The sequence below is a fragment of the Myotis brandtii genome, unplaced genomic scaffold, assembly GCF_000412655.1.
Source record: "Myotis brandtii unplaced genomic scaffold, ASM41265v1 scaffold232, whole genome shotgun sequence".
NCBI lineage: Eukaryota > Metazoa > Chordata > Mammalia > Chiroptera > Vespertilionidae > Myotis > Myotis brandtii.
Window position 1 is genome coordinate 555,321 of NW_005358729.1, and position 22,503 is coordinate 577,823.

The 22,503-nt window shown below is 37.9% G+C and overlaps 1 protein-coding gene across 4 annotated transcripts in view; it reads left to right on the top strand.

The window, feature by feature from the left end:
* Positions 1-22,503, top strand: part of SNTG1 (syntrophin, gamma 1) — a 119,437-nt gene that overhangs the window by 25,866 nt on the left and 71,068 nt on the right. The window contains exons 3-4 of one of the 4 annotated variants that reach the window (XM_005866529.2): positions 9,345-9,420; positions 16,796-16,906. The exons of 1 other annotated variant lie outside the window; for it this stretch is intronic. The gene's annotated coding sequence lies outside the window, so the exon portion shown is untranslated. The remainder of the gene's footprint in view (positions 1-9,344; positions 9,421-16,795; positions 16,907-22,503) is intronic. 2 more of the 4 variants (XM_014539971.1, XM_014539970.1) reach the window with 2 other exon arrangements.

Below are 22,503 nucleotides of genomic sequence, written 5' to 3' on the forward strand. Positions count from 1 at the left end.
GAGGGAGCCGTTATGGTGCCCTCAGTCCTGTTCCCAGAGGCTCTGCTTCTCAGAACCCCCGGAACCGCTGCAAACCTCGGAGGGAAAGCTGCCTTCCAACTGATGCCAGACACTCCCGCTTCTCCCGTTTGGGTCCGAGTCCCCAGCGATTCGCCCGTATCTGGAGCTCAGAGTCTGAGACTCCCCCCTGACCGAAAACGACAACCGCGCTCTCAGCCACCAGCCCGCTTTGCGCGCGCACCTCCGCACCTGAGTTTTTTCCACACTGCGCCTCCTCTGAGCCTCGGTGTGCTGTTATTTTTCCTTCTAGTTGAAGAGTCTCTCCTCAGCCAGCCTTCCTGTGGTTCTGGGTGATGTCCGTTCCGTCTTTTAGTTGTATTTTTGAAGTGGTTGTTTGCGGCAGCAGTCTGCGGTGTTTACCTATGCCGCCATCTTGGTCTCTCGAGAATGTTCTAAAATTAAATTGTGGCAATGATTGCACAAATCTGTGACTATATTAAAAACTACTGAATTAATACAATTTAAAAAGGTGAATTTAATGGTTTATGAATTATCTATCTATCTCTATATAAAAGGCTAATATGCAAAGTGTCCCCTCAGGAGTTCGACCAGGACAGTGGGAGTTCGATCGCTCGCTGCGACCACCAGGGGGCGGCACAGAGCAAAGGAAGGCCCAGGCCGGCAGCTGGAAGGAAGGCCCTGGCCAGCAGCCGGAAGGCCTCAATTGGCTCTGATCACTGGCCAGGCCTAGGGACTCTACCCGTGCATGAATTTCATGCACCAGGTCTCTAGTATATCATAAAGCTTTATGTAAAAAAGGCAATGGCATTTTATATTTATTTAAAATCTAGGGCAAAAAATTATTTCTTTGTATTACTTAAAGTCTAAATGTTAATTAATATTAATTCTCCCCCACCCCCAAACAATTGCAGTGGTTTTATAGAAAAAACATATGCTTTAGGAAAATCTTCATGGAATCTAGCAACAATTTCCATGTTTTCATTAAGTACCTGAACTAAAAATAATTCTATTTGATTCAATTTAAAAGTAAAATTTAGATTCAATAATAAAACAATAAATTTCAAAATATTGTCATGGAAATGTTTATTTGTCTTGTTTTAATTAAAATGGAGGATTATTGTGTGAAATCTACTTTTTCCTCTTGAAAGAAAATTCTATTTAGAAGATAGATGTATTTATTGCTGGAATTTCTTGATATTTTACTTTTATTTCCCACAGGAAGAGCTGTCCTTGTATATATTAGAAACTTGTGCTAATGCCTCCAGGAGGAATAAAAATGACTTGGTCATTTTCCTTCTGGAAAACACCCAAATTAAATTGCTTGCTCCCTTGGCATTTTCAGTTAGAATTAAGTCATTGCTTCCACGAATATCCATCCTGTTCCCCAGAGTTTGGTCCTCCTCCAGGTAATTTGGTGAGGTTAATTTCATTATGGGTGGCCTAGAGTTATTGCTCCATTTAAAAGACTTTGCCAAGGAGCCAAAATTATGTTGGGATTTTTATTCCTGTTTGATTTTCAAAATTTGCAAAAGGGTACATATATATTATGGTAGTGATTAGCAGCATATATATTGAGATCATGTGATCCTTGGGACATTATTTAATGTCTCTTAATCTTAATTTTTTATCTCACATTACAGTAATATGCATCTACCATTAGTGATTTTTATAAGGGTTAAATGTAACATTGTATACAAAGCTTTAGCATAATACGTAGTTTTAATAGAGATAATGCAACTGCTTAAATCTAGCCTCTCTTCTGCCCCATGGATTTTACTAGTATCTACAGGCCACGTCACTTCATAAAAATTGGGACACGCTAAGTTCCAGTAGACATTTATTCTGGAATTTGTACAAAATGCTTGTGGTTCCAGTGAGTAAAACACCCAATTATGTGTCAAGATGGGTGGAGAAGGGTCCAGGGCAGGCTTTGCCTAGGCAGCTGGGTCCAAGTCCAATTCTGCCATAGGAAGCATGTACTTAGCCTGGTAGTGTAGGGCAATGGCAATTGTTGTCAAGCTCTGGGAAGCCAGAGACACTGAAACAAGACAGATAATTAAACAAATCCATGAGAGCTGCATGTCCCTTCCAGCACTGATGGGTCTCCTCCAAGGAGGCCTGCACCTTGGTCAATACCTTAAACATATTGAATTAAATTGTCTGAAACTGGATTTAATTAAGTGGACTAGAGTAATAGATTACCACTAGCCTGCCTGGAAGTGTGATTTGTTGTTGTTTTCATTAAAATTTTTTTTAACCTGTTCAGGACTATTTACTGTTTATGGTCTGTGTTTTCAGGAAGAGTTATGGTGCCAGAGCATATATAGAGTTCAGGAATGGAGTCCATGTCACCCTTGTTCCCACTGGAAACCATTTACAACTTGTAGTTCCTGGTGAAGTGAAGGGTTAAGGGGGGTAGTACACATGCTAGCGAGAAGCAAAAGATGGAACTCCATGATCTCTAGATTAAGGGAATATTTAGAATTTTTCTAATGGGAGGTAAGTGCATAATCAATGTGATTTGACTGACAGCAATGAAAAAAAAATCTTGAATTCGTGTTTTCTGTAAATAGATGGTAAGAAAACTATCTCAGCAGCAGTCTAAGAAATTTGGCCATTAATGGAAAAATCAACATGATTAAAAGTAGAAGAATAGTAAAGTGAATGTTTTATTTAAGCCGGGAAAGAATTGAACTTGTTTGCTATCCATCAGGGAGGAGCCTGTGTAAAGGGACAAATTGTGGGAATATCAGCATCCTAAAAACGTCAGAACCACTCTAAAACTATGCTTTCACCTGGCCTTAAAAAGCACACCACACTTCCTAATTGCTACATTGCTATTTTTTTTTTCTTTCACTGTTGCATGTTGGTGTACAGAGTGCATCCCACGGGCTACAGGGAAGCAAATTATACTCTTCCCCACCTTGATAAAATATTAGACTGGTGGTTACATAAATGAGCTTGCACCCAGCCAGCAGTCCTCCCCGGAGTTCTGTATTTAGGTTTCTGGCCCAGATTTTGTCAACCATTTAGGCTGATGTATATTTAGAATACAAATGAGTTGCAGAAGAGCATAAATTATCTAAAATTGTTCCCTACTGCAAAAAAAAGTTCAAATGTTTATTTGTAAAATCTTTCTTTGATCACTTGTCTACTGTTTTTTATAAACATGCATTCTGCCTCTGATATAGTATAAAAGTGGTATTATATTGTTAACAAGTCCAGGTGTTAGAGATTATTTTTTCAGTATATATATATCCATCGGGACAAAGCCACAGCGGCTGTGAGGCCTGGGGCTCACGGCAGCCTTGGGCTCAGGCAGCCGTGAGCCCAGGCGGATGCGAGGCCTGGGGCTCAGGCCTCGCAGCCGCTGCAGCTGTCAGTAGCAGCAGCAGCGGGGTGATTGGGGCGGTGCCTTTCCCTGATCAGCCTGGTCGCCTCCCTGGGGAGCGGGCCTAAGCTGTCAGTAGGAAATCCCCTGAGGGCTCCCGGATTGTTAGAGGGGGCTGGCCAGGCTGAGGGAACCCGTCCCCCGCTTCCCCAGTGCACACATTTTTGTGCACCAGGCCTCTAGTATATATATGCCATAATAATTTTGTTTTATTTGTAGGATTAAAAAATGTCTTTGATCCCTAGCTGGTTTTGCTCAGTGGATAGAGCATTGGCCTGTGGACTGAAGGGTCCCAGGTTTGATTCTGGTCAAGGGCACATGCCCGGGTTGCGGGTTTGATCCCTAGTGGGGGGCGTACAGGAGGCAACCAATCAATGATTCTCTCTCATCACTGATATTTTTATCTCTTTGTCCCTCTCCCTTCCTCTCTGAAATCAATAAAAATATATTGAAAAAAATGTCTTTGAGCATGTGTAGAGTTTTAGGCCTCTCATTCTAGAAAAGCTTTGCTATCTGAATTCTACATCTTCTTGGTCTACTTGGCATGTGTATGTGCATAATAACCTAATTAATTTTTCCCGCTTTAATTGTAATGCACTTGTCTGGCTAGTCAGTTAGTTAATCTGGTTCAAGGGAATGGATGATGAGATAAAGGTTAAAGATTTGAAGTAGCTGTCGACCAATTACCTTCATAAGGAAGAGAACCCAGTGCCCACATTCTTGTGCTGGAGACCACCGCATCACAAGTGCAAAGAGTTGCACAGGAGTGACACTTGCGAGCTTAAGGGTGGTGCTTTTGGTTTTATGTCTAAAGCTCTTTACCTAGTTGTAGTTCCCACAAAGCCCTAGTTTTTTCTCTTAAGTTTTATTTTAAAACATATATTTATATTTTTACATTTTAATCTATAATTCAGTCTGAATTATTTTTTTGTATATGTGGTAAGGTTCAGTAACTGGTTCATACTTTTGCCTATGGATGTCCAATTGCTCTAACACTTCATTATATAGACTATACTTTCTCCATTGAATTGCTTTTTTTCCTCTTGTCAAACATCAGTTGTCAATACTTGAATGGGCCTATTTCTGGATTCTCTATTTAGTTCCATTGATCTGTATATTAATTCCTCCACCAACACCAGGTAGTCATGATTAGTGTAGAATAATTTTTGCAATTGGGTAGACTAGTTTCTCTCATTTTTTTTTCTTTTTGAATTGTATTAGCTATTTTTTGTTTTTCCACATATATTGCTTATATCTTCTTTAAAACTTGTTCAATTCCTAAAGAATTTGAGCCTTTATGTTCAAGGTTATTGTTAAAATTGGAGTGGTAGGTTGAAGAAAGTCTGAAAATGGAATTTATTCCTATGGAATTAAGTTATTTCACAGAATTTTTCAAGTAGTTTCTTTGTCAAAAGATTTGTAACTGGATTACTAATTCTTCCTTGTATATAGTTGTCTGCATTGAATGTAAGTTATCTTATTTTCATGGCGTTCAATCTCATGAATGATACTAAAAACTGGTTATCTATTTACTGATCTACTCACACCTGAAAGGTGCTCAGATAGCTGTTATCAATATACAAGAGTCCACTGCTTGTTTGGAAGGTCATGTTTTGTTTTTGGTTTAGCATTCTTAAGAGAGATCATGTGAATAAGAAGTGAACTATGGAGTGCTCATTTGCATGGTAGGTGAACTAGTGAGTGAGCATATGTACTTTTAATGTCAGGAACTCAGTAACCAATTTCTTTTCTTAACTGCGAAATTAAATCCTGACTAAGAATCTAAGTCTCATTTGAATCAATTATGTGTGAAATTCTAAATATAGGTGTCATTATCTCTTGTTTTCCCATTCTTTAAGCAATCTGAAAATGGCCTACTTATTATTATAAAAAATGCATTAAGCAAACTGAAGGATAAGGTCCATTTGATAGAGTATCATTCTCATTTGTTTTTGTTTCCTTAAGTAGGTACCAGGTTATTTCTCTACTTTTGAAAGTGTGTCATACAGTCATCACTCAAATATTTATTTAATTAGTGTCTAGTAATATAAAGTTTTATTTTTTAATTTACAACTATTATACTAACAATTCCACTCTTTAATTTACTTGCTGTAGCACGTACTGTCGATAGACAGATGAGGTGTAAAGTTGCTATTGTGGAGCTCATGTTTGCTCTAACAGAATGGTACCATTGTATGGTGTACTGTATCCTCCTTACCCATCATACAGTGTGCTTTGTATGTATGCTAAGGTGTGCTAAGTGTTCTTTGTATGACACTCAAAATACCCATCATATGGCATGCTAGGTAACCATTGAATAGTGTGCTAAGTGTCCAGACTCTACTGTGGTGCGCCACCATGCAGCATGCAAAATACCTAGTCTATGGTGTCCTAAGTTCTCTGTATGCTGTGCTCAGTGCCCATTATATGACATGCTAAGTATCAAACATAAACTATACAGGTGCTAAATTTATAAACAAAATACTAGCAAATCAAATACAACAATACATTACAAAGATAATGCATCACCATCCAGTGGGGTTTGTTTTAGAGCCGCAAGGATGGTTCAACGTATGTAAATCGAGCAATGTAATACACTAATCTATAATAATAAAAGCATAATATGCTAATTAGACCGGACAGCCAAACGACCTTACGGACGAAGCCAGGGCTGTATGGGGCAAGGCAGCCACCGCAGCTGTGAGGGCTGAGCAGCCCTTGCACAAATTTCGTGCATCAGGTCTCTAGTTTAAAATAATAAAGGATGAAAATCTTATGATCACATCAATAGATGCAGTAAAAGAATTGGACAAACTACAACATGTATTTTTAATTAAAACAATTAGTGAAATGGGTATAGGAGGAAAGTATTCAAGGCAGTAAAGGCTTTGTATGACCAGCTGTCGGCTAATATCATTCTCAATGATGAGAAGCTACAAGCTTTTCCTCTACAATGAGGAACAGGATGAGGATGTCCACTCTCACCACCGGTATTCAACATAGTGCTGGAAGTCCTAGCCAGAGCAGTCAGGCAAGAGAATACTATGCTAAGCAAAATAAGTCAGACAGAAAAAGTCACTCAATATTAGTTCACTCATCTGTGGGATAGAAAACTGAATGCAACAAATGCTTCTTTGTCTGTTGTAAACTTTTTTGACTTAAAGTGTATTTTTTTTTCTGATAATAGTATAATTTTTTCACCCCTTTACTTTCTAGCTCTTTGTGTCTTTTGATCTTATATTAGTCTCTTGTAGATAGCACAGAGCTGAATTAGACATTTTAAATTTTTCTGCCAATCTCTGTCTTTTTATTGAAGAGCTTGATCCACTTGCATTTAAAGTAAATACTATGAAAAGACTTATTTTCATAATTTTCTGTTCCTTTTCTATATTTGGGTGGGCAAAAGTAGGTTTATAGTTTATTCTTATATTATTGTTTCTTAATTATTGTATTATTTTCCAAAAGAACAATTGTAACTCTACTTTTTGCCCACTCATTTAAACCTTGTAGGATTTTTTTGTCCCTCATTTCTTACATTACTTTCTGCTTTTGTGTTTAGTTTATATTCTGTAGTGAAACATTTAAATGTTTTTCTTCATAGCATTTATGTGTATTCTCTAGCTGTTTTATTTGTGATTAGCATGGAGATCACATTTAACATTCTATAGTTATGACACTCTAATTTGAATTTATACTAACTTAAGTAACAAACAAAAAATCTGCTTCTTTATACCTCTGCCTCTTCTACTTTTGGTTATTGATATCACAGAATTACATCTTTGCATATATAATGCCCCAGACATAAACTAATAATTATTTTAAATGCATTAGCCTCTTAAATTAGGCAAAAAACAAAATGTGGAGTTATAGACCAAACTTACAATAATACTTGCTTTTAAACAAATAATATTTAAAAATGTATTAGTCTCTTAAATAATGTAAACAACAAAAAAATGGAGTTATAAGCTGTAGTTGCAATAATACAAACTTTTATAATTGCCCATGTATTTATCTGTCTTGAGAATTTTATTTTTGTATAACTTCAAGTTACTGTCTAAGGTTCTTTCATTTTACTTTGCAGAACTCCTTTGAACATTTTGTTCTGGGCAAATCTAGGAGTAACAAACTCCCTTAACTTTTGCTTTCATCTGAATGCCTTAATTTTCCCCATCACTTAATTGATACATAATTCTGAATTCCTTTTTTTTTTAATTTAAATGCTTTATTGTTTAAAGTATTACATAAGTCTCCTCCCCCCTCCCCCCAATGAATTCTGAATTCTTAAGCTTATCCATTAAAAACAACCTTAATCTCCCTGGCCAGTTTGGCTCAGTGGATAGAGTATCAGCCTGCGGACTCAAGGGTCCCAGGTTCGATTCCAGTCAAGGGCATGTACCTTGGTTGAGGGCACATCCCCAGTAGGGAGTGTGCAGGAGGCAGCTGATCGATGTTTCTCTCTCATCGATGTTTCTAACTCTCTGTCCCTCTGTAGAGGAAGGGGGAGGGACATAAAAAAAAAACCCAACCTTAATCACATGGAGGGGTCCCAAGGCCACAACCGCAGTGCTGGCCAGGCTGTGTTCTCCTGTGGAGCTCGGGGTCTCTCTCTGGGTTCACTTAAGCCATTGGCGGAATCCGGTTGTTTGTAGCGCTGATTCCCCCATTTCATGTTGTATTCCAGCCACTGGTTGCTCTGATCTCCTAGCAGTGCTTTCTAAAGGACCTATGTGTGTGGCCATCTCCCAACAAAGCAGCTTCTTCAAATCCAGCAGAACCACCTGTCTCAGTTGGAATCTCCGTCCCTTTCTAAGACCATGACCATGTCTGACTACTCAGAGAATCACCCTCAAGTTGGTTTACCCAACATTAACTGATTGGGGAGGTTACAGCTGCAAAATCCCTTCACCTTCGTCATTTAATGGGACCTTACCCTAGCCACAAGCTCAGCCCACAGTCACTGAAGGGGATAATACGGAGTGTCCACCAGGGGTCAGGAATCTCAGAGCCATTCCTGAATTAGTTTACCACCGCCCAAAAGCTGGTGGTCTAGTTTAGGGTTCCCAACTTGGCTAAGGTTCACATTTCTCTGGGGAGCTTATTAAAAGGCCATATTGATGGGCCTCTGAATAAATCTGAATCAGAGTCAGAAATGAGTCTTTGTTGAGTTACACAGGCTCCTCCCTCCTAGGCAGCCCGCTGTGTACCTCTGGAAATTCACTGGGTAACCACTGTTCTCTTAAATATGATCTCTCACTTGGTTATTATTTTATTACAGTATTAGAGTAGTTTCAAGACTGCAATTGAGTTTATAACACAGATTATAGAAATGTGATCATTAAACATTAAGTGGTAAAGGCAGAAACATTATTCTAACCTTTGGAAATAGCAATCTGTTGCTCAAACCTTGATTTATAGAGGTCAACCCCTCTCCCGCAGCATAAAACTGAGTTAATAGCTATGTCTCATTAAAAATAGTAATCACTTTTTGGCATCAAACACGAGGTGATTCCTCACAAGGCAGGCTTTTAAATATTATTGATAATTTAAACTTGGCATTATTCTAAAGGCTGAAGTATTGGCATTTTAGACCTGAATGCAACTACTGGCACATACAATTTTGGGCAAATTATCTAATATCCTTTTGGACTTTTTTTTTAAAGCCAATTTTCCCAAACTGTGTTCTGCAGAAATTAGTTTTATGACATTAGCCATTTAGGGAATACTTATTATATTATTTCATCCTCTTGATGATCCACAAGGTTTTGAGTTACTCCTAGAAATTGACAAGAAATGTGGTAAAATTGTATGCGATATAAGTGTAAATGGGATGCGTGTCTCCTTATGGATGAAAAGGGTGCATTTCAGTGTATAGATTGTATTGCATCTATTTGGAATGTTTGAAAGACTTTTTATTTTTGCTTTCTGTATCTAGACAGTTCTCCAGAATGTTGTGATTGCCAGAGGAGTGACTTCTGATAAAAGAAAAATACTGCTCTACCTACACTCAAGTAAGATCATTATTTTTCAATATGCCTTTGTAAATTAATGAAAAAAATACCTCTTTCTCTACATTTTAATAAGCAAGTAATTTTCTTCAATAGTAAGCTTTATGAAGCCTCCTTATCTCTTCTAGAACAATATGAAACAAAAAAATATGGTGTGGGGAGGGTAGCAATATTTCAAATGCATGCCAATGTTTATTATTTAGACTGTATTTAGATATATCTTTCTACCATATTTATTTAAACAACTGTATTAAATTTTTTGTATTTTAATGAGCATCACTCAGAGGAATGAAAATTAATCAATTTTCAAAAGCTGACTTTATGATAAGGGTTCCATGAGTGAGTGCTGAACTACTGGAGAAAGGGTAGATAGGTAATAATGGAAAGGGGGGCCTTGGCAAAGTATTTCTTTTTTAAAAAAAAAATATGTTTTTATTGATTTCAGAGAGGAAGGGGGAGGGAGAGAGAGAAACATCAATGATGAGAGAGAATCATTGATTGGCTGCTTCCTGTATGCTCCCTACTGGGGATCCCGGGACCCTTCAGTCCACAGGCCGAGGCTCTATCCTCCGAGCCAAACCAGCTAGGGTGGCAAAGTGTTTCTTAAAGTGCTTTACAACAGTAGAGCCTAGGGGACTATCACATCCTCTTTTGTTTATTCAGAACAAAGGATGAAAGTGTGAAATTATAAAAGAAATTCAATATTACTGCAGAAAATGAGCATGAGTCAGTATAGTCAAATCAGTTAGAAGATGAACATCGTCTGTGACATTGGTGCTAAGATGAGTGTGCCTTTCGGAAGGATTCAAACTGTATTTGCTCTACAGACCAGAACCTGGCTGCCAAAGTTTTGGCTTAAAATCACTTTATCTACTTTTCTAATAAATTGTTGCAGTATTTCTCAGTTTTTATTTGCTGGCAGAACAGAGATTTCCAAAGTGGTTTTAGTGAGAATCATAAAACTCATTACCATCTATTATGTTTAAATGAATGCTAACACTTAAAAGTGTATTATGTACCTATTGTTTTATTAAATCATATTTCAATGTAATACAAAAATGACGAGAATTCTTCAGAATGTTTATCTGTGTGTTGTAAAAATCAGAATTGTAAGACTCGATGAGTCCTTGCAGAAAGTTTGTGATTGGATTTCCTTGACTGGCTTCTCAAAGATTATGGCAAAGATGATGACACTTAAGATTACAAACACTTAGGTCTACATTTGTTCTTATTACTAGATATTATTAGGCTATGGAAGCCATATGGTGTTATATGTGTCATAATCACACCCAGATAGTGATGGGTTGCTAATAAATTTATTGTTCTTTCCTCAACAAATTGTGATCCCTACCCACCTGAATCCAGGTACATTTTCCCTCATCATTAAATTAAACACTGTTTTCTCATTATTTGCATAAACAGAAAATGCTAATGCATAGTTTTTTAGGAAGCAGCAAGAACACATTCTAATACACCAAAAAATACTGGGTTATAGCCAATGTTTTAGAATAATTTTTCATAACGAAACCTTTATATAGCTATAGCTTTCCTTCCATTAAAATGCCATAGAGAAGCTTGATAGATAATAGAGAGAGGAAAATAACCTATTTTTAATATTGAAACAGGGGTGAGTGCTCTAGAATGACCTATTCTCTCTTCCATTGCCTTTCCTTGCCTCTGCATCTATTCCTCATTCCCCCAACCATTCGAACTTAATGGATATTTCTGTTTCCTGAAACCCTGTGGTTCCTTGGTTTCTCAGCCTTTAATTTTGAAGCCCATAAGAAGGAATTAACTAAACAGAGACAGCGACCAAGCTATGTAGGTGGAAACTACCCAGATTATGCTGTGCTAGCCATAAGTGGCAACGTTATTGCTCTGCAAGAGATGGCCATTTATTACCTACTTAGACTTTCCCAGTATCACATGCTGCTCTGTATGCTTTCCCTTCATCATTGTGTTAATTATCCTAGACTGTAAACCCTGACAGAGTTCCAAGAAAGGTAACATATAAATGAAGAAAGAGAGAAATACATTTGTAAGGAGAGTAATGACAATTCATCTGAGAGTGACTGTTGCCATCCTCAAAGTACCTTCTACAATCACAAAGAATATTTTTTATTGAAATATATATGGATGCATTTCAAACATGTCAAACAAATGATACAGGTATATATAATTTCCTCCCATGTTTTTTTTTTTAAAGAATTCAACATACTTTATGGAGAAGCAAGAAATTTGAATTGATATTCTTTTGAGAGAAGATGAAGAGGAGGAATAGTAAACAGTCTTAAAACACATAGCCTACTATTTTCTGATTCTTTGAAATAAGAAATATTTTGAAACTATATGCCTTAGCATGCACTGTTAGTGGGTTTTTATAGTCTCTCTCCTGACCTGTAGAATTTTACTTATGCCTTCCCCATGGTTTATTCATGATCACATTTGACTACATTTAAAGCTAGGTTGGCCTCATATTTTTAAAAATATATTTTATTGATTTTTTACAGAGAGGAAGGGAGAGGGACAGAGAGTTAGAAACATCGATGAGAGAGAAACATGGGATGTGCCCGCAACTAAGGTACATGCCCTTGACCGGAATCGAACCTGGGACCCTTCAGTCTACAGGCCGATGCTCTATCCACTGAGCCAAACCGGTTAGGGCTGGCTTCATATTTTGATGGAAAATTTCCCATGAGCAAGAGCAAACTGGGTCTATTGTGTGAGCAGATGTCCTAGCTGGATTGCTTGCCACTGCTTTGTGCTTGCTGACCTCCATGCTTGGCTAGAGGACAGCTCTGTCTTGCTGGGCATCTTTTTATTGCCAGAACAAAATCACTGTAATATAAATACTTGATCATTGAACAGGTAAATTTAATGCTGTTGCTGCTTTTCTGTGCTTTGAGGATGTTTGAGGCATCTGACCTTGCACTTTGATGAGTCTTTTCATGGTCTGTCCCCTCTTTGTGTTACACATTGCACCTACCCACAGGATGCAGCTTCTGTTGGTCCATTTGCCTTCAAAATTGTTAATCAAATTCTCAGTATTTTCAGGCATGTTTGAGATGGTAGAGCCACTGGCTGCATTGGTAAAACAGTGTGTCAAGAGTGTGGAGTAGGTAAAAACTGTGCTTGCCTCCTCCCCAGAACATAGACAGCAAAATTACACCTAAACTGCACAATAACCATCATTGAGAACTGCCTGCAATCTTACTGAACAGAGTACTATTAACTAAGGATGTACAAGAGAAGCCATGTCGAAACTGTTAGGAGGGATGCAGACATGGAACAAGCTGGTCCCACACCAAAACTTAAAAATTCTGAGGGATATCTTGGCTGCAGAGACCGCTGTGAGGAGACAGGGGAGTTAGCCCCACACCATGCTCCCTACCTCAGGGTTTCAATGCCGGAAAGAGAAGTCAGCATAACTTTTGGCTGTGAAAACCAGTGGGGATTTTGGGTGAGTGAGATAAAGGGCTGCTGGACACCCAGGCAGTTCCTCTTAAAGGGACCACACACAGACTTACTTGCTGATAGACTAGTTTGCTCTGGAGCAGCAGCTCAAAAAGCACACAGGAACATACAGAAGAGGAACTGAATTGTAGGACTTCAGGGTGAGGGCTGGGGGGAGGTAACTTTCTCCTAGACAGAATTGCAGGCAGAAGTAATTGTTTCTTTGTTGAGTTCTCATCCCACCCCCAGCCTGCAGGAGTAGGCAGGCACCATATCTGAATCTCCATGGACTTAGCTAACACTGTTCACCCCGCTTCACCCAATTTGTGAGCCCAATCCATGATGCTTCCAGTGGTTTTTCCATACAGACATCACATCTTGGTTTGTGCTGCAGACTTTTCTAAAATCTCTCAAACTTTCACGAACCCCACATAAGGAGGGTATGTCTCAGTATGCTTGATACATTTTTCTAAGTAGCCCCAAGCCTAAGACCAGTGGCAGCCAGCCACAGTTTGCAGCTTAGCCCAGCACAAGTGGCAACTATCTGTAGATCACTTTGTAGCTCATACCAGGGTGGGCCCAAGCAATGGCTGATCTTGGTCCACCTAGAGACCTTCTCAAAAAGACTCAAGAATCAACATACCCAGTGGCCAGATTCAGACCCTGCTAGATTCTCTCCCATCAGTTCTACATATAACACACCCAAAGAGCAGATTCAGCAGGCCCAAGAGCCATGCTTCAGTGAATCTTGTTCAGTAGAATCAGACCTTACACAACAGCTTCTCTATTGTAGTCATGGCCAGTCCTTCTAGCCAATCAGCATGAGGGTCATTCCCTCCCACTGAAATACCACCAGAACTCAAGGCTCAACTACAACAGGAGGGTATACACAGCCCACATGGGAGGGTGTACCTAGAGTGTCTGGCTCTGGTGAACAGAGAGGCTGTGCTACTGGACCCTACAGGATATCTACTAGCTTTGGCAACTCTACCAAGTCCCAGAGATGTAGGAGCTCTATCTAATACATTGAAACATACAGGGAGGTTGCCAAACTGAAGAGACAGAAAAACATATCTCAAATAAAAGAACAGAACAATACATCAGAAAAAGACTAAATGAAATGGAGACAAGCATTCTATCAGATGCAGATTTCAAAACACTGGTTGTAAGGATGGTCAATTAACTTAGGGGAAGAATTGTTGGTCTCAGTGAGAACTATAATCAAGAGATAGGAAACATAAAAATGAAGATAAAAAACATAAAAAAAGAACTAATCAGAAATAAAGAATAGAATAACTAAAATGAAAACTACATTAAAGAATAGATGAAGCAGAGGAACAAATCAGCATTTTGGAAGATAAAGTAGCAGAAAACCTCCAATTAGAACAGCAAAAAGGCAAAAATAATCCAAAAATGAAGATAATTTAAAGAAATTCTGGGACTTCAAGCATACTAACATTTACATCATAAGGGTACCAGACGGAGGAGAGAAAGAGCAAGGAATTGAAACCCTATTTGAAGAAATAATGCCAAAAATTTCCCAAACCTGGTGAAGGAAGTAGACATACAAGTTCAGGAAGCACAGAGTTCCAAACAAGATTAACTCAAAGAGCCTCACACCAAGACACATCATAATTTAAATGTCAAAGTTAAAGGCAAAGAGAGAATCCTAAAAGCAGCAAGAGAAAAGCAGTTAGTTACCTACAAGGGAACTTCCATAAGGCTGTCAGCTGAATTTTACAGGCCAGAGGGATTGACACAATATTTTCTTAGTAATGACAAGCTTGGACCTGCAACCAAAATTACACTACTCAGCAAAGCTATCATTTAGAATTGAAAGACAGATAAAGAACTTCCCAGACAAGAAAAAGCTAAGGTAGTTCGTCACCACCAAATCAACATTCAAGAAATTTTAAATGGATTTCTTTAACAAGATATAAAAAACAAAAATAAAGAAGATATCAACAACATGAATAATAAAATGGCAAAAACTACATACCTATCAATAAATACTTTAAATGTAAATGGATTAAATGCCCCAAACAAAAGACATAGAGTGGCTGAATAGATAAGGAAACAAGACCCATACATACGCTGCCTTCAAGAGACCCACTTCGGATCAAAGGGAAGGGAAACTATATTTCATGCAAATGGAAACAAAGAAACAAAAAAAGTCAGCGTATACTTACCTGAGACAAAATAGACTTTAAAACAAAGCCTATAACAAGAAACTAAGAAGGACTCAACAATTACACTTCTGGGTATTTATCTAATTTGAAAAGACATACGCATTCATGTTTATTGCAGCATTTTTTGCAATGGCCAGGATATGGAAGAAATCTAAGTGTCCATTGATGTGTGAATGAATGAAGAAGACGTTATATATATAGTGTTACTCACCCATAAAGAATGAAATCTTGCCATCTGCAATCCTCTAACTGCACCAAGTGTGCAGTTGCTCCTTTTATGTCAGGGCATTTGAGGCATTTATTGCTAAATGATGACAGTGCTGTCAGGAAAGAGCTCAGATACAGAATAGCACAGTTGGAGCAGCTGTTTTCCTCTGAAGTACAATTACTTTTTTCCTCAGAACCAATGTGATCATTTTAACAGGTCCATTTCTTCTAGGTGCTCCGGTTGTAAATGTATATCAATGTGTAGCCTAACACAAATACAGAAGATCTATTCTATTTGATGTCAACTGACAGCTTGAAGTTGCCTCAGATATAAAAAATATTGCCCCTAAAATAAACTAAAGTGTTGGTAACAAACCTCTGAAGATGACAGAAATAAACAATGATAAGAACAAAAACGATAAAAAGGAAAGTTAAATAAAGGAAAACTATTTTTGAAAAGACACTGCTAACTTTGTAAAAACGTGACATTTTAAAGCTTTTGGAAGTCTTCCAACTATTTTCCTAATCCATAACTTACAGAATGGCTGAACTCACCTTCCTTGTGAGTCTGTGCCTAATTTAGCTATCTCACTGCGATATATCGTAAATGATGGTTAATGTTGCACACTTCCAGGAATATTTTAAGACATGAAACAGGTTAAGCTCTAGAGTCAGACTGCTGGCTTCAGATCCTGACCTCACCGCTTCATAGCTGTGGGACCATAGACCTAACCAGTGGTTCTCAACCTTCCTAATGCCACGACCCTTTAATACAGTTCCTCATGTTGTGGTGACCCCCAATTTCATTGTTATAAATTGAACATAATTAAAGCATAGTGATTCATCACAAAAACAATATGTAATTATATATGTGTTTTCCGATGGTCTTAGGCGACCCCTGTGAAGGGGCCGCGACCCACAGGTTGAGAACCGCTGATTAACCTCTCTGTGCCTGTGCTTCACGATCAACAAAGTGGGGATAATAAAAGGGCCCATCTCACAGAGTTGCTATAGAGATTAAGTGAATGAATATTTCTCACGTTTATCTAATGTGTCTGACACATATTTTACACTATTTTAGTGTTTGTTTTGTGTTTTCGGACTTCATCTAAGTCTATGGGTTTATATTTCCCACAAACTTTTTGCGTCTCTCATTTATTATTCAGAATTGTATAGCCTCAATTCCCAGCTGATGAACTGATATCATCCTATAGTACTTCAGTTCATTCTTTTATTTTAAAGACAGTTTCTGCTGTTTTTGTGTGGGATGAGCACACATTACTATGTACCATTCCTATTGGGAACCACATCGTTTCCCTCTACTCTTGAGATTTATCCAGGGGTTTCTTCTCAACTTGCTGTCCTGTCCCCAGTGGTTCTGTGTATTCGTGTTCTATCTCCATTTGTACGTTTGAAGAGATGTCGCTCACTTGTCAGTGCCACTCATTTTGTGCCGTTGGTGGAGGCTTTGTGAGGTTCTCCTTGATTATCTGAACCAATTGGTTATTTTTCTTCTTGTCTTTGTACAGTAATTTGGTTATGTACCACTTATCACATGAACCCGAGTTATAGTCTGCCTCCTCAGCACGGATGAGAGGATGTCTGTGCACCCCCAGCCTCGGCAGAGTTCCATGCACATGGTAAACCTACATTACGTTTGTTTGTTGAAGTAAAGGAATGATGTCTAAATGATTGTCCTAATAAATATCAGAGACATTGATTAAATTCGTGTATTTTAATCATCAGAGTTTGTGTTCATATTGACCTTATCATTTGCCAGGCACACATTTCCTGCAATAGGAAATGAAGGCCTGGGACAGTTAAATAACTGCATAGTGATGGCCCGAGGAGTGGCAGAAATGCACTTGAAACCCAAGCAGAGACTGAGTCTGTACTCTTCCCTATGGAGTGTCTCTTACCATATCGACATAACTAAAGAAATAACTGTGTTAACTTCTTGTATTTCGTATGTGCCAGGCATTATAAATGTTGCTCTGGGAACATTAACTCTTTTTACTAGGCCTTTTTTTTTTTTCTTCAACTTCATCAGATCAGAAATGTGAGATTTCATACTTCTGGTTTCTGTTCTGATATGTAGAGTTTAGAGGTCACCACAACCTTTCTCACAGTAAGGAAAAAGCCGAGAAAACTGTAAGCCAATGTTTCTTATCCCTTAGGAAACTATAGTCACAGAGAAAACTTCCATCCCCCTAAACGGAAGCAGAAAATGGTAGGAAAATTGAAATTGTAATTGACAAATTATTGGAAGTTCATTGTAGACTAGCTTGAGAGTTTAATACCCCTAGGGGTTCAACCTTCAGAAGGCCACTGAGCAATCATGAGTTTTATCTCCAGGAGCCCCACCAGTTTCTCAGAGTAATGAACAGAGAAAAATGCTCATTTACTTCCTGCAGCGCAAGGGGAAAAGTAACTATTTGGAAATACACCAAGAACATTTTTTTTCTAATTAACAAAAGTCTTCCCTCAAGAAAAACTACTTAGAGACTAACAAACATAGGAAAAGGAAGATACCAACCTCCAGACCCCTCACACTTTCCTATCTCATCTAAGTGTAGGAAGAGAAGAAACGCTGAGATGTGTGAAGGTCACAGCTCAGTGGCACAAGATCACTAAATGACTGCAACTTAAACCAGAGGATTATGGAATGTTCCCACCTCCTCCAGAATTTATCACCATATCAACAAGGCTCCGGTTAAATAACAGTGGATTCAAGCTGAAAGAATGTCCAGAAACAGACTGTATTTAAGAAAAAAATCTGTAGGAAAACCCCAAACTGATAAGAAATAAATATAAAGAAAGTAGAGGAAATTGATACCTTGGACATCTATAGCTACACCAAACAGTAAACATCAGATAAACATAAACAATCACACTAAAGTTTCTTTTTACCTATATATCATGTCCAGCTTTGAACAAATATTTACAAGGCATACTAAAAGACAAAAACAAAACAAAACAATGTTTGACAATAAAGAAAAAGCAAAATAATGCAAATCAGATATGCAGAGATTTTGGAATTATCAGAATGTGAGTTTAAAATTACTATAATATGCTGAGGAATATAATGGAAAAGAGTGGATATCATGCAATATCAGATGAGTACTATAGTCAGAAATATGGAAATTACAGTAGAGAATCAAAAGTAAAAGCTAGAGATAAAAAACAGAACACTATGACAGACCTGAATAATGCCTTTGATGGGCTTATAAGAGACTGAAAAGAGCTAAAGAAAAAACCAATAATCTTGACGATATGTCATTAGAAAATCTCAAATTGAAAAATCAATTAAAAAAAATAGAACAGCGTATCCCAGAACTCTGAGACGATTTCAAGATATACAACAAAAATAACAGAAATACCAGAAGAAGAAAAAACATAGGAAGGAACAGCTGAAATATTGAAGTAATAATGGCTGAGTATTTTCCAAAATTAATGACAGACTGAAACTACAGATCCAGGAAGTTCAGAGAACACCAAACAGAATCAATACTAAGAAAAAAATCTATCCCTAAACCCAACACATGCAAATTGTATAAAACCAAAGACGAAGAGAAAATGTTTGAAAGAAACCATAGGGAAAAACAAAACTAAAAACACCAAGAATAAGAATCACACCAGACTTTTCTTCAGAAAATATGTAAGCAAGAAGACAGTGGAGTAATACAGGGTGTCCAAAAAAAAATGTATATACACACTTTAACAGCTGACAGCTCAATTTTGACAATGAAATGTATTTTCTTAAGCATTGCCTTTATAATTATTCAAAGTGTGTATACATTTTTGGGATGCCCGATACTTAACTATTGAGAATAATGAAAACACCAAACTAGAGTTCTATATCCAGTGGAATTTTCCAGTCTGAGTGAATCGTTGCTGCATGAGCTTCCTGCTTGTGTTGCATCGAAGACCCACACCCTGGGCCTTGGCACATGCACATCCCTCTCTCTCTAGGCAGCCTTCCTGTCCTAGTCTGCAGAGAAGCTACTCTCCCTTAGGATTCCCTCGTACCCATTGCCCTTATCAACCATACTCTGCCACTAGCGAGTCTCTCCCTCCCCTCAGCAACAGGGCTCAGGGCCCTGTTCCATCACAGCCCACAAGGCTGGGCGGTTGTGTTTCTCTCTGGCGTCCTTCACCAGAACCCTCAGAGGGCAGGGCTTTAGTCCTCTCCCTCTCTGCATTCCTGCATTGGTTGCTATCCAGGCATGCAGAAGTAAATCAATAAGTGCTAAGTTAAATTGAATCGCAATGGCAGACTAAGTGTACATATTGTCTCTGAGACATGCTTTATTGTGACTTTGAAGCAATATGAATTTTTAAAGCATCGGACACATTCCTGTTCTAAAGTAAGTTCAAAATGACATTGCAAAATCAATATAAATGTTCCTGGCATTGGGGAATTATCACTGTTATTTTATTACCGAGATGGATATATTTTATACGATATCAACATTATTCTCTGTGCAATAAGCCTGGACTTAAAAGGAAATTGACCAGCCTTGATATTGAAACACATTCTAATGCCATCGTTGCTTGATTGTACTGACACTACACTCATACTTATCCGTATTTCTAGAATGATTTTCTCTTGTCACCTATGATTATTTCCAGTACATTAATAACTGCTGAGTGATGTGATTTTAAAGACTATATAGAAATTTTTATCTTGTCATTTTTAAAAATGATGAAATAGGGTTAATAAGAAAAAAATATAGAGATGATGAACTCCAAAGCCAACTGTAAATAATTGCTGGATTACAATGATCACCATTTCCTTTCAATAACCCAGATGACTGATATTTGATTGTGTCCACACTGAGTGTTTTGTAATTAAACGCTGTTCTTGTTTTCTCTTTTTATGGTGTTTTAGTACTTCCTTAGTCTTTTAGAATCCAACCCCATTTTATTCATAAAAGCCTTTTGTAGCCACCTTAGCGTAATGTGATATCTCTTTAAAATATGTATTGTGTGCCTACCATGTTGCAGGAGCTGGGGATCCTATGCTGGTTAGTGGGGAGCAAGCCTCCTTTAGGGGACCCAAGAACTATTTTCAAAAGCGCTTTGAATTTTATTGGAATGGCAGTTAAAGAAACATTGGATTGCTATGTAACTTGTGCTTCCGGTCATTTTCAGTTTGTTTGGAAGAATTCTCACACTCTTGTGTCTGTAGTGTTCATTAGAGGTGTGTGTGTGTGTGTGTGTGTGTGTGTGTAAAAGGGTGTGTAAGAGCATGTACAGTGGGGACAATGTGGGAATCCCCATTAAATATGTAACGAAGTAAACAATACTTTGGACAGTGAATCAGGTCTACACGATTAAGACATCCATTACTGAGTGCCAACTCACAAATCAGAACACTACCAGTAAAAACAAAGAAAAAATTCTTCATTCCAAGTGAGCATAATTGACTGCTAGAGGAGAAAGCAAAGGTCAGGACCCTTATCTTCACGTCTCTTCAGGAAATACCCTAAGACCGCAAGAGAGAAAGAGTTCCATGTTTTCATTTGATGAACTAAAAGAGAGATTCTAATAAGTTTAAGGATGGATAATTCCAGAGACAATTAATCCAGGACCCCCATTTGCATTTCAAGATTCCTGATGAGGTTTGCCATGATATAGACCCTAGAAAACCTTGACCAAATCAATGCTATGTTCAACTATCATAACTTAATTCTTAAAGAAATTTCCTTATGATTATTTGAATAATTTAAATCACTGTAAATTACCAAATGGCTTTACTGTGAGTATAAAAAAGATCATTCATTCTTATCAGCATTGAGTTTAATGCTTTGTTAGTTTTCACAGATTTCAAATTCAGTAAATAAATTAACATTGTACTAAGGAAAATGACCCCCTTCTATACAGATATGGCAATGTTTTTTAAACCTTGATTAATCATTCAAGTTCAAACCATCAGGTGTGACAATAGAACATTTTCCAGTCTGACATTTTTATTTCTTATTATTGTATCTGCAAATCTGTACATAGTTAGAGATTTCTTTGCCTCTCAATATTTTAAGAGCAATATTAGTATTCTGTGACCTCAAAAGTGGCCTCCTGACCTCCTCATCGCTGATTATCCACAGATTCATCACCACAATGCACTGCAGTGTCGGTCAAAGTAATAATTTTTGCCTTCCAATTACAGAATGTCCTAGGTTTATCCTTTTGCCTTTGCTTTCATAACTGAAGCTGTCAGCTAGTTCTTTCCTTGCATACGAACGTCCAACTTACTCAGACTCGTCACACCTTTTGTTCTGTTTTTTCCTCAGTCTTCATCTGAGTTCACTGCCTTAGGCCAGAAAGCACTCCCCACTCGACAGGGTCTTTAGATCTCCAACAGTTACACGCTTCATACTCTTTAGTTCACAGGCCGCGCTCTGCCCTCGGCTGATTCACCAGCATACATTGGACATCTGGACTGGAGCTGAATGTTTCAGTGCTCGATGCAGTTTGCTTTCTGGGCCAGCACATTGTGAACTGTGGCATTTAAGTGGTCCTAAATTTACTTTGCCTTGCATATTATAATGCCATATAACCCTGGCTTAGCTCCAATTTTTATCTCTGTTTTTTCTTATTGTTCCCAATGTGATCATCTTTTTCAAGAAAGCTTGCTTCGAGCTAGTCTTGCATCAATGATAGCAGTAATGTTTTCCACTCTCAAAGTGAATCTCTTAAATAAAAGATGCCACTGTCTTGCAAATGAAAACAAATCTGTGCTAAACTGAATGTGTGAAAAAAAACTGCAGGGGTAGCTCAACTCTCCTTGTCCTAACCTCTTTTTAAAAATATCTGTCAGCATGATGAGAAAAAATGTTAAGGTAGAAAGCATCCAAATAAAGAATTTAAAAATATTTCAAGGTATTTTTCTAATACCTTGACCAAATAATGCTATGCTTTATTTTTGCTCCGTTCTGTTGGCTTCTTTCAATCCTTATTTTACATTTAAACCTATAGTCTTTCATTCTCTTCTACTTTTCCACTGTGATGCCTTTCTTCTGTCTTCTCATATGATTGTATTACAGATTTTTTCTGACTACATTGATACCCAATGAATTCATTGAATGTTTATGTTTAATAACAACAACAGACTGTTGAATCTCAGAGGGAAGGCAGGGGTGGTTGGGTGGTTGGGAAGAGATCAACCAAAGAACTTGTATGCATATATGCATAACCCATGGGCACAGACAATAGGGTGGTGAAGGCCTGGGGTGGG